We start from the raw sequence: 11,902 nt of genomic DNA on the forward strand, positions 1-11,902 counted from the left end.
ATGAAACTAACTTAACCGCGCTCAAGATGAGTTCTCTGCTCAGCTTCACTGTTGTCATCTTCTTCATCAGTTTCTAGTTGCTAAAAGTTTTGCCTTGAATAGAACTCATTCACATAATAAGGTTGGTAAAGTTATGTAGGTTGATGGGAAAGTGGGATTTTCTTGCTATAGTTTAAAGGATTTTTTACGGACATTTTTCATCCTTAGACAGGAGGAGAAGCAGAACCTTCACATCTCTTATGTCATCTGCCAGAACATCCATGCATGGTCTGAACATTTGGATTCTGGTTCCCCTTTACCCCCAAGAGACCATCAGCTATTAACTTTTTCGGCTTTAAAATAATTAACTGTTCAGTGATAGATTTTCTCTGATCCTGCAGCGGTCCAGCTCAGTCTGACAACTGTTCATTCAAGCAGCTTTACCTGGACCGCTCCACACGAAGGTAGCGCTGCATCTCACATTCCATCTGCTTCTATTGATGCAGCTGAGATGTGTTTGTTCATCAAACACACACATGTACACACACAGCAGGTTCAAATATGGCCTAGACAGGATGTTACTAGAGCTGTCAGGCGATTAAAATTTTTAATCGCGATTAATCACATTTCGTCCAGAGTTAACTCGTGATTAATCGCAAATTTACATGTGGCCTTTTTTTAAGGAAAAAAATGTGTGGTTCGTGGAATTTAGCAGTTCTACATGAATTATGAAAACAAGAATGACAAAATTAATAGTTTTCATCAGAAAAACTTTATTTTGTAACATTGTATTGAGATAAACTTTCTTAACAATAAAAGGCTGTAACATAAAATTCCTAACAAAAGCCCAAGTGCAAGTGAAGGGCATTTTAAATTCTAAACTTCAATCAACGTTCAGTAAAATAAAATAAAAAACATCAAAAATAAAATTTCCATAACACTTTCATGTTCATTTTTTGTCAGGACCAAATCTTTTCCTCCTCTGCTGAACTAATGAAATAGAGATTTATCATTTCCAATGAACTTTTGTTTTTTAAACATTAAAGACTGAGAAAAGCGGGATACACTGTGGATAGTTTGACAGTCTGTTACTGCCGCCGCGTTCTCTGGCTGCAGCTCGATGCAGCGACGTGTCCAGCGGAGCTCACGCCATGAATATGCCGGCAGACAGACCGCTATGCTGGGGTTGGATCACGCTTAAACCTCCAGAACATTTAAAACGTCCCCCGGTGCGCTTGCTGTTCGGAACGTCGGGGGTCCGCAGCTCTCGGGACGCGGCGCCGGACGAGAGCCGGTACCACCAGACGTGGTACTGGACGCGAACCGGAGCCGGGTTAGGGTGCAGGAGCTCTCCAGGTCCTAGCGCCGGCCTGTTTTAGCTCGCAGCTCGGTGGTTGGAGACCCGCCTGTGATCAAGTGAGAACAGCCGGTGAGTTGGAGGGCGGGACGCCCGCGCGCGCAGTATGGAAAGGCACGTATGAGAAAGTCCGCGATTAATGCGTCAAAAAAATTGTCGGGGTCAAGCACATGTCGGATTAATGCGTTTTTAACGTGACAAATCTGACAGCCCTAGATGTTACATGTTTAGCGATTAAGGTGAAGAGGCCTCTAAAGCTGAGATGTTACATCCAGTTTTGCATTCAGTCAGAGTAAAACACATACCAAGGATCTCCTATTGTGGTTTATTAGCGAGTATTGAAGAACAAACATGAGCTCATGAGCACCCTCTACAGTGAGGCAGAGCTACTGCCTGCATCACCATCAGTGCAGCTTAATGTCTGACCCAAACACTAAATGAAAAAATGACTAACATCAAACATATTACTTGTTAAATAAAAAATGAGGACATGCAATGAAAATTTCAAGAAAATATGAGAGCATTTTAATTAATCATAACATTGGTAGGCTTCCCTGATTTAGCAATACGCAATCAATCCCCTTTGCAAAGGTTTGTGCACTCTAATGTGAGGCAGAGCTGCCCCATTGCACAGCCTACACTGTAACGAAACAGAAACGATGTAAAACACAGGGATTTGGAGGATAACAATGTTTAAAAGATTTAAATAATGCAGAAATTTCATTTCTAGCACTGAGAAGTAAACAAACACTTTTTGTATCATTAGTATAGATCTTTATGATGGTAGGTTAGGCTCTGCATCATCTGCCTCATGTGACTGCATGTCCCTGGTCGGGTGATACATTCATTTGAACAGAAATAAACTTGGCAAGATGCAATATTGATGATTCCTCTTTTTTTAATCTTTAAAGTCCACAAACATTTGTCAGAGTGTGTTTACATTTTTTTATGCAACAACAAAAGGTTGAAATATTTTTCATAAAAATTGGAGAAAATGTGCTAGAGAGAATAATTTCCTCAAGAGGACTGGGATCTGGAGAAGCTAAGCCGTGTGATAAAGCCACTGAAGCCACTGAGACATGGATGTAGCGGTGACAGGTACAGTGGTCATGAGATGCTTTGAACATACAGAAATGAGTGGATGTCTGAACCCTGGTGTGATAGTGCCAATAATCAAAGTGGTACTGCAGGTTGAAAAGGAGAGCTGCCTACACACCCAGAGCATGCAGTAGCTTCTGGAAGCTCATACTGCAGCTGCACACTCTTTTTTTCTTTACTGAACTCTTATTCTTTCTGGAACTCTCACGCCATCTCTGCCTTTTGTTTCTTCTGCACATCCTTTCCCTGAACCAAAAACAGAAATCCTCTCCATCCCACTGACTAAAACACCAGTGTCCCACTTTCACCCTCTCATCCAAACAGACTCATGAGCTTCCTCTAATTGGAGTTTTTCATTGTTTGAACTCAGCACTGCCAGGACCCAGCGCCCTCATTATGAGCAGAAGGGAATTATGGGTAAAATCTGCAGGCAGCTTGACACATGCTGAGAGAGCTGATGTTTCAAAATGGGGGGTGGGGGGGGGGCGTGATGGAGAAAAGACAAGACGTGCAGGAGAAGGAGCAGACGAAAAAGGAGTGAGGAGAGGATAAAGATGGCAGGAACGAGGGGAGAGATGGGAGAGATGGGGGTGTTTGAGGAAGAAAGAGACAAAGATAGACAGAGGAGGAAAGGAGAAGAAAAGAGAAACTCATGAGTTAACTCCAACCACTAGCTGCTGAAAAATCAGATGAATGTTGAATTATTTCATAATCTTTTCTATCTTCATTTTTTTAAATAAGAAGAGGAGAGTTGAACATGGCACCGAAGAAAAAATCTTGAAGCCGATTTGGCAGAGCTCAAAACAGCGTTAGCCGACACACAGGCTAAGCTAACCCCAGCAGTTCTCTCTTAATCAAAATTGTCAGCCCTGCTGGAGCTTCAAGCTATTTATATTTGGATATTAAGTCCTGAACCGGATATTGATAATTCATGTAGAGAAAATGGTCGAGTCGGGGTGGGATTATATAAGTTTGCTTCCTCCCACTCCCTTTCAAGTGATCTTCATGACCTGATTGCTTGAAATAAACCATTTCATTCATTCATTTTATCATAAAAGCTCCTTCATCAACTGTCCACAGACATCCTGTAACACATTCCCCCTGCAGCATTTGGGCATCACAAGTATCAACCCTCTACTGCCCAGGGACGCTAAAAAAGCCCAGAACCACTAATCGTTCAACCATAGAACACTTCTCTGAGTGATGAGAGTTGAGATCGCTTTGTGTTTCATATTAAAGGCGCTATACAAATAAATAAAGTTTGAAGTTTGAGATGATCTAGTGATGGTAAGTCTGGCTCTTTTCTCAGATTTGGTTCTTTTGGCCAGGCCATTGTTAAAGAATCTGACTAGCTTTAGTAACCTTCTGAATCCAAAACATTCAAAAAAACATTCCACAATTCTCATAATGCTCACTATCACACATTTAGACAGATTTGTGAACAATGTTTGAGAGAAATGGTAATATTGTCTATTTGGAATGAATTTTAGATATTTAAGTCCATCTCATGACAAATGGGAGCAAAAGTGTTGCGTTTATATTCTTGTTGAGTGTATGAACAACATCAAGAGTGACAGCTGAGAATCCATCTTTTACTACTACTTTTTAAAATTCATAATGAAAGAAGTGATATTCTTCTGAAATTCAGTCTGTGTGAGAAAGCATGTGTGATTTGTGTGCATGTGTGACAATGCATGCACTTGCACACTCAGAACTATGAAAAAGGTAATAATAGTTACACAAGAGCCGTCTTTAAGGTTTAAACAGAGATAACATTTAGATTCAGATCTTCTGTCAGCACAAAGAAAAACAACTATAAGAAATTGCTTAAAAGTGCGGTACATTACACAATACAACCACAGTTCACAAGCACATACTTATGCATAAAAAACACAAGTAAAGCATTTCTATTTAGTATCGATACACACGGATTTTTCACAGAGATTTCTGGGAAATATCTAGGACACTCAATATTTGAATTGTAGCTCAAAACAATGTCACCAAGTGGTAAGTAGTGAAGGAATTTGGACCCAACAAAGTGTTAAGTCAGCTAGCAGATGAAGGAGAAAACGGATGTTGAATATAGTCAAAGCCAGAGTAATCCTTCCCAGCATTGGGCTCACAGACAGATGGGTCTTATTTGCAGCCAGGATGAGCGTCGATGGATTGCAGGAGTGTCAGGAGTCTCTGCCTGTAATCTTGAGCATCTGTGGAGAAAAGACTCCTGCAGGTAAAGGCCAGAGGACAGCAGTGACAGAGACAACCAGAAGATGGAGACAGAGGGACAGGAACCTGTCCAGCCATGACGGGAACAATGAATTCTTTTTCAGTCAAGTCATTTGGCCCCAGCTGCAAACTAAGCATTCATTTGTCCACTAAATCTGACAGGAAACATCAAGGTTTCAGTAGAGGTGTTTGCAGTCTTAATGTGTTTTAGAGAAAAGGCTGCATAAAGAAAAAAAAACTCTTTACATATTTCAAAATTAGCTTTAGAGAAAGAGCATCATGCGATGGATAAGTACAATAAAAGCTCAAATGCTGTTATCTGGATTTAAACAGAAGTCTCTGTACATGCCCTTTATTCTCCATCTCTGCTTCGTCCTCATGTTAGAAATGGGACACTGGCATTGCGAGCTGCTAACAGACTGTTATTATGCTGCTCAGGTCTGCAGCAGACTCAGATCCAGCAAGGCAGCAGAGGCAGACCGCTTGAATTCCAAACATAAATCCCTCCTCCACAGAAAACATCTTCATCCCCACATTTAGGATAGAGGCTGAGGTTCTCAAGACCAGACCAGCAGTCATGAGAAGTGATGATGGGATGGCTTTATACTCATCAGTGAAGAAAAGGGAGGCTGATGGGAAAAAACAAACAAGAGTCATTTCTAAAAACATTGCAGAACAAGCCGTGTTGTTAATGTTCGATTACAGCAAGTAAAGTGAAGCTCTCCCGAGTCTGCCAGACAGTGCCCAGATGATCCTGCATGAATTCCCTTCATCTAGCTCCTCTCCTCACTCAGAACCCTTTTTCTCAGCACAAGCCTCAGCAGTTACTGCTCAGAGGGCTTTCTTCTGTTATGGAATCAAGGATTGTCTCTATTCTTCACAACAAGTAGGACACACAGGAGATCTGTGAAATTCAGATTAGCAGACAATAAACAAGTGAGGATTTCTTTCATCAAACACTATTCATATCATCAGATATCATCAAATTACCTTAGACTAATTGAGGGAAGTAAAAAGCTTTTATTTTACCAGTCTGCTAACTCAGTTTCTATGTAAAATGGGTTTCAAAACCAAAGACTTGGTTTTAATTTCAATTGAAAAACATCTATTTTATCTTTTCAAACCAGAAGCTCTGGAATATGATTTTAGTGGAAACATCTAAAGTGAATTTATAGATATAACAGGGTGTGAGAAACAAAGTTAGACGCCTATCGTTACTGATAACAGCCATTTATAAAAATCATTCATTTGACTGGGTACTATATAAACTAAGTGTTCAAGACCTCTTTTGATGCTAGGAAGAGTGTTTTTTTTTATCTCAGAAGAAACTTTCACTTGTCATGTTACAGACACGGTATTTTGATCCGTTCATGCATTCAAGAGTAATCCTCTAAAAACCTGCTCTGTCTGCAGCAGCCCCTCCCATACCCACAAAAACGAGTGGTTGGAAACGAGCTGACTTAAGATCAATGTGAACAGCTCTCTCCAGGAAGAGTCTACTCTGACAGCTCCGCCCCCATATTCACACCAACACTCAATTTATCCACAGAGGTCGTGATGATCAGCACAAAAACGTTCATTTTAGATGCAGAATACCGTATACCCTCCAGTTGTGTCCTGACTTCAATAAATTCCAGCTCAAACAGGTGATTGTTACTCAAACCATGCCACTCCCTTTTGACCCCCCCCCCAAAAAAAAACAAAAAAACAAAAAACAAAAAAAAAAACCTCGTCCCGCACAGCCGTGCAGAAGTGTTTGTGTTCAATTTTTATTTATATAGCCCAAAATCACAAAGAGATTTGCCTCATTGGGCTTCAAAATATAAACAATTGTTAAAAACTAAACAGACTACATAAACTGGTTATCCCTGCCCTTAGACCCTCCCTCCCGGTAAGGAAAAACTCCTAAAAAACCTGAGTCAGGAAAAAAGAAGAAACCTTAGGGATTCCCACATGAAGGAGAGATCCTATCCCAGGACGGACAAGCGATACCAGAACTGTTAAAGAAAGATTAGCTTCTACAACTACGTATCTAAAAGAGTTCATTCAGATAGAGCTGAGGGACGAGTGATGATGAAGTCCACAGTCATGAAGAAGCAGAAGTGCAGTCCACGACCAGGAGCAGGAGGACAGACGACCCAGCAGGAATCACTCTCACTCAGAGATGCAGGATGGTGTCGGGGGCGTGGTCCACGGCCAAGAGTGGGAGCGTGGGCGATCCACCGGGGATCTGAAATCTCTCCCGCTCCCCAGAGGAGAGTGGGAAAGAAGAACAACATGTGAATGGAACTGCACCAACAAAAGCATGGAGAACTAAATACAATAAATAATAAAGAATAGAAGAGAGGAGAAGTAGATGAGAATAGAGAACAGAACCCCAGAGCTGATCTAAAAAATAACGCCGATGGAAAATCTAAATTTATATTTAAACGCATCAATATTAATTTATTTATCTAGCCTCACAAGGACCACATGAGAGGGAATCTTCTCTGATTATGAGCTAGCCTGGCAGAACGCCTGTCCAAAGAGGAATGTTTTAAGGCTAGTTTTGAAGGTAAAAGAGAGTGTTGTGAAAGAGTTTAGAGTTGGCTAGGCCTACTACAGGCAGATATATCGTATGTGCATCCATCTTTGAAGAAGTTTGAATTATTTTCGTGGGAGAAATACAGACACATGGATTTCTGACGTCATGAAGTGGACAGCAGCAGTGACAGGGGGAGCTTCAGGAATTGTGTTGTTTTACTTCCGGGTATCAGCAAACTCATGAAATATAACTAATATTTAATAAACAATTTGTTTTTTAGTTTTCCAAGGTAATATATGATCTTATATATGGATATAGGGCTGCACGGTGGCGCAGTGGTTAGCGCTCTTGCCTCACAGCGAGAAGGCCCCGGTTCGACTCCCGGCTGGGACCTTTCTGTGTGGAGTTTGCATGTTCTCCCCGTTCATGCGTGGGTTTTCACCGGGGACTCCGGCTTCCTCCCACCGTCCAAAAACATGCTTCATAGGTTAATTGATGACTCTGAATTGCCCCTAGGTGTGAATGTGAGAGTGGATGTATGTGTGTGATTGAGGCCCTGAGACAGACTGGAGACCTGTCCAGGGTGTACCCCGCCTTCGCCCATCAGCAGCCGGGTTAGGCTCCGGCACCCCCCGCAACCCCGAAAGGGACGGAGCTGTTAAGAAAATGGATGGATGGATGGATATATTTTACTCTGAAAGGTTTAAGAAAATCATGGTAGGGCCCCTTTAAAAATGGATCCATCTGTTCGTCTGTTCATCCATTCACTTGTGACTCTAAGTGTCAATTTTACATAAGTCTTGCAGAAAATAAGTGTTGATTTTTGGTTTAGTGGCTGTTCTTTCGCTCCTCCCGGATGGACTCAGGCCTTTTCTGTGGATACTGTGAGTCAGTCACAGCTGCCTGCTTAAACATTAGTATCAGCATTCGAGGAGCTGATATTATGGGTAGTCCAGACCCGTGAGGGGTTACATAAATGGAGTACAGGTATGTCTCGCAGTTTCCTTAAGGCTCGTACAGCCTTCAGGGATATCATGAAAATGGAACATACCATTCTTGTCCCTGTGGTAAATGTATTGTGTAATATTAGTTTAGATGCTGTAAGTTAAATGCACTTGTGATGCACACGTGATGCTGTTGCATTCCTTTTATGCAGCATTGAAGTCATTAGTGCTCACTGGCCCTTCCTGGCCATCCTCCACACATGGGGTGTGGACATGATACACAAGTGCCTGTAAGATCTCCACACAAACTACACTGATTGTCTGACATACTCTTTTCTAACAGCCAAGGTGAGTGTAAGGAGCATGCACCATTCACTCGAACAGCACAAATGCAGTGTGCAGGGTTTAGGGGAAGCTGAAAAAAATTAAAATCAGTACGACATGCGTGGATCTCATTTACTTTTTAATAACACTTTTAAATGCAAGCACCATACTATGGGAGGGACTTAATACAGGGACTTACGGGTGAGACTTAATACATATTGTACTTGTTTTCTCACACACTATCAAACTCTTTCACACACACAATCATTATTTCTCACACACTATCAAACTCTTTCACACACACAATCATTATTTCATACACACTATCAAACTCTATTGTACCCAGGATGACCAGAATAGCCAGTTCTCAGTGGTACACTTGAAGTTTGTAGATCCCCTTGTGTCATTTCTGCAGATCTCAAACTTGCATAAGAATTTAAAATTGAAGATGAGCTTGTGTGCAGTGCCTCCATGACATCTACAGTATTGTGTTTTTCGGTTCAGTTGAATAACTGATGAAGCAGACTGAGGAAAACAAGAGCATGTCATGACTTTGAAGGAGATGTTTAGTCTGGGTATTTTCCTACAGTGGAGCAGAATGACCTCGTTTGGGTGTGTGACAGGAGCTAGGACGGATTCACATAACTGATTGGACACCACATCCAGGACACACATGACACAAGTAGTTAGAGTACGAACCACACCTCCATGACCATAGGAAGCCATTCAGAGACCAGCCTTCACCTCTCTTCCTGACATGCAGCTGGGCGTGGAACCAGTTGTGGAATCCTTTTACTACTAGTGTGTATGCAGACAGGGAATGCCTCTGCTGCTATATAAGTTAGTCAGCAATGCATCCTGCTTGACACCTGCAGCTCTGAACAACTTTGATACAATTTTGATCCAACTATTTTCTAACTTTATAATAAATTGATTTATTTTTCTAAACAAAGTTTTTGTATATTACTTCCTCATCAACCAACTCGGGAGGTCTAGTGGAGGGCTACATCACCTTCCACTCAGAGACACATTAACACCATGTGGACAACACTAACTAGTGCATGTGTTTATGCATTCCTAGAACTTTTCTTGGGCTCTTTACAATCCCACGGATGATCTGGCAGATTGAGAGAAGGAGGGATCCTCTGGCATCAGCATCCATGAAGTAGACTGCTACCTGAAGGACAAGCCATAATGAGGTTAGTGTAGTCTGCAGTTGAAGTGGGTGAAACATGTCCACCCAACATCTACTGTGAGAGTTTTCCACCAGCATTGCTCTGCCATGAGCTCCTGAGTGTGAGTTAGAGACTGCTGCCAATTTAAGTATTGAGTTTGTTGGTGGCTCTTGTTGGAAATGAAGATGTCACTCACTGTTTATTTAGTCAGAGATGACAAACTATGACTGGACTGGATTGTGACTAAAGGACATCATGGTGAGCCTAAATGAAAGTACGATTGAACCTCACATGAATCAATGACAGACTGGTGTGTGAACTGCAGTTCTGCAGCAGTCTGGCTCCATGTCTGGATGGGTGTATCAGGGCAGAGTGCAGTTCTTGCTGCCCCTACATGCATCTGGGGGGAGAACGTGTCAGCACCATCTTCATGTTCTTATCTTTCTCCCATACAGCCCCCACAGGCCAAGCTCAGCTCTGCTGTAATTGACTTTCTCCCACTGAGTTCAGTGGAGGCTTCAGGCTGCAGCTGCTCTGAGAAGCCTATTACACACTGTTACACACCTACACACTGCAGACTGAAGGTGGTGGTGGTGGGGGGGGCATGTCTGAATTCATCTGGAGAATTCACAGTCTGTCTGTTGATTCAGATCCAGCTGGATGCAGTGACAAAAATCAAAAGTTGACAAAAAAAGCGTTTGTGTGTGTGAGTAAATGTGTGAGTTTGATTTGAGCGTTGTGTATGAGAGTTTGTGAGTCAGTGTTTGTGTGAGTGTTTGAGTGAGTTTTTACATGTATGTGTGAAAGTATGTCTGTGGGGTGTGTGTAAATGTATGTGAGTGTAGATGCATGTGTGTTACATAGTAAGATTTCATTTTAGATGATTGTTCTTGCTATGTAAGGGAAGTAGTAATGCCTGCTGCTGAAGAAGTCATTAAAACTTCAGAAAATAAAGATGAATATGGGAAAACTGACATGTTCTGCTGATTTGGTTCTTTGTTCTTTCACTGTTTTTGTCCAGGTCTGTTGGGCTCCTCCTTGCTGCTCCCGCCCCCTTCCCAGTGCTCCCCGCTGGAGGAGTTCACAGCTGCACTTTATCAGTTCAATTAGTTGTTTGCCCATTTAAGTTCCCTTGTTTCATCTTTCTGTTTGAGCGTTTGCAGGTTTTTTTTGTCATGTTACTCAATGGTTTTTCTTTTATCAGCTTTCTCCCTTTTCCCCCATCAAGGACGGTGATTTTTTTTATTAGTGCCAATAAATGGGTTCCGACTTGTCCTTCTGCATTTGGGTTCTTGAACTCTAATCACAAAAACTGTGATTTCTTTATTTATTTATTTGTTTTTTTAAATGTACCCGTAGATTGTAATCATTGTACAATCCCCGTGTGTGATTAATTTTTTGCATGTGTTCCTTTCAGGAGTCACAAAGGGGAATATTCAAAGTGTAAGACCCATCTCATGCAGCTATTTATTATTCTTCATTTATTGGTGACAATACTACAGGTGGGGTCCTGAGTATGTTCTATTTAAACTTTAATATGGTAAACAGGAGATACAAGTTGCAATTGAAGTTCCAGATTTATAAACTTATTATAGTTTTACGTTAATAATGTTGGCGGTGCCTCCACTTAGCAGGAAAACAAAAGGGTTCATTTAGATGAAACTTCCTACTAAGAATAATTAGTTTCACAGACAACTGAATTTCTGCAAACTAAAATAAATAAAATACATTACACAGTCTTGGTTAAAAATAAATAGTAAAACTTTAGTATAAGTAATGAACAAAATATGATTCAGCAAAATTTCACAATTAAATTACATTGGAATTTTCATAATCTCTTCCCCTTTTTTTTTTCTTTTTTCTGTTCATATCTTATGAATTTTGTTAAAGTTGCAGGCCTGAATTGTTGCTTGGGATCGTTGTGACCTAAAACCGAATGGCCCTTTCACTTGCAAAGCAAGCAAATCAGATAAAACACGTGCATTTACACACGAATCCTTCAACTTAGTGGATGGAGAGCAGTAGATGTTCTGGTGGGCTCCACGCGTGGTTAGCAGGTCAACAGAGCTGGGCGCACATAAGGCAGGAACTGGAGTCGGCTCAGGAGGACAACCTCTCTTCTGGATAGCAGCCAGAATCTCTTTTGGAGTACTTCTGTCATGAAGCAGTCTGTTTTTCCCTCAGACCACCAGAGGGAGCCGTCGACTGAGTTCTAAATCTCTCCTGAACCTCATCTTCACTCTATTTCCCATAAGCCTCTGTCTGCTGTTCCCAG

At 41.5% G+C, this 11,902-nt stretch overlaps 1 long non-coding RNA gene across 2 annotated transcripts in view; it reads left to right on the plus strand.

Moving 5' to 3' along the window:
- The window catches only part of LOC112157582, a 13,545-nt gene extending 2,643 nt beyond the window's left edge, over positions 1-10,902 (plus strand). For both annotated transcript variants that reach the window (XR_002921173.2, XR_002921172.2), the window contains exons 3-4: positions 9,534-9,651; positions 10,649-10,902. This is a non-coding gene — a long non-coding RNA (uncharacterized LOC112157582). The remainder of the gene's footprint in view (positions 1-9,533; positions 9,652-10,648) is intronic.
- The last annotated feature ends 1,000 nt before the right edge of the window (positions 10,903-11,902 follow it).

The sequence above is a fragment of the Oryzias melastigma genome, linkage group LG24 (genome assembly GCF_002922805.2).
Source record: "Oryzias melastigma strain HK-1 linkage group LG24, ASM292280v2, whole genome shotgun sequence".
Taxonomy (NCBI): Eukaryota; Metazoa; Chordata; class Actinopteri; order Beloniformes; family Adrianichthyidae; genus Oryzias; species Oryzias melastigma.